Source organism: Myotis davidii, unplaced genomic scaffold (assembly GCF_000327345.1).
Source record: "Myotis davidii unplaced genomic scaffold, ASM32734v1 scaffold165, whole genome shotgun sequence".
Classification (NCBI taxonomy): domain Eukaryota; kingdom Metazoa; phylum Chordata; class Mammalia; order Chiroptera; family Vespertilionidae; genus Myotis; species Myotis davidii.
Genome location: NW_006296316.1, coordinates 100,340 through 101,564, shown reverse-complemented (window position 1 = coordinate 101,564; position 1,225 = coordinate 100,340). Strand labels below are relative to the sequence as shown.

Here is a 1,225-nt window from a genome sequence, read left to right as displayed (position 1 = left end):
TGGCATGGGGACTGGGGCTGGCGCCTACATCCTCACTCGATTTGCTCTGAACAACCCCGAGATGGTGGAGGGCCTGGTGCTCATCAACATGAACCCCTGTGCCGAGGGCTAGATGGACTGGGCGGCCTCCAAGATCTCTGGATGAACCAGGTCCTTCCGGACATGGTGGTGTCCCACCTCTTTGGGAAGGAGGAAATGCAGAACAACGTGGAGGTGGTGCACACCTACCGCCAGCAGATCCTTAACGACATGAACCCGGGCAACCCGCACCTGTTCATCAACGCCTACAACAGCTGGCGGGACCTGGAGATCGAGCGGCCGATCCCGGGAGTGCACACGGTCACCCTGCAGTGCCCTGTGTTGCTGGTGGTTGGGGACAGTTCTCCCGCCATGGATGATGTGGTGGAGTGCACCTCAAAACTGGACCCAACCAAGACCACCCTCCTCAAGACGGCGGACTGTGGCGGCCTCCCGCAGATCTCCCAGCCAGCCAAGCTCGCGGAGGCTTTCAAGTACTTGGTGCAGGGCATGGGATACATGCCCTCTGCCAGCATGACCCGCCTGATGCGGCCTCGGGCTCCAGTGTCACGTCCCTGGAGGGCACCCGGAGCCGCTCCCACCCCAGTGAGGTCTCCTGCCTGGACATCACCCCCAACGCCGGCTCCACTGGGAACAACGCCGGGCCCAAGTCCATGGAGGTGTCCTGCTAGGCGGTCTGCGCGCACCGCCGCCCCCTGGTCTGTGGGACCACAGTAGCTGCCCCCTCCTCTCGCCCTCCCCAGCCCCTGCCCGCCATACCACATGCAACTCGGTATTAACCCCAAGCTAGTTTTGTAGGAGGGAGCTCTGGCCATGGCTTTAGATGGGATTTGTCCAGGGCGCCCCCTCCAGGGCCGGGCGGGGTGGACCAAAGGAACGGAAGCATCTTAGTGTCCCCTGTGCATTGAAGAGTGGCCTGGTGGCCGCTGGCTTCCCCTCCCTCCAAGATGCCAAACTGCCCCAAACAAGAAACATAGCAGGAAATAGGTCCTAATCCAGGCCTAGGCTGACCCGGGCATCCGGGCTCTCAGGGGCCTTTGGGGGAAGTCAGCCCACCTGCTTCTGTTTCCTCTCCTGCTAAAGACAAACCCACCCAGTTTCTGGAAACAATACCCTCCTCTGGTTTGGGGAGGAGGGAGCAGCGAGCCCAGGGGGGTGGGCTGGTGGAGGCAGAACAGGCACTGGG

The 1,225-nt window shown here is 62.1% G+C and overlaps 1 pseudogene across 1 annotated transcript; it reads left to right on the top strand.

Moving 5' to 3' along the window:
- Nucleotides 1-4: 4 nt before the first annotated feature.
- Nucleotides 5-1,018, top strand: LOC102766190 (annotated as a pseudogene). Its single transcript, XR_001515136.1, has one exon. The product of XR_001515136.1 is annotated as a protein NDRG1 pseudogene (transcript).
- Nucleotides 1,019-1,225: the final 207 nt, after the last annotated feature.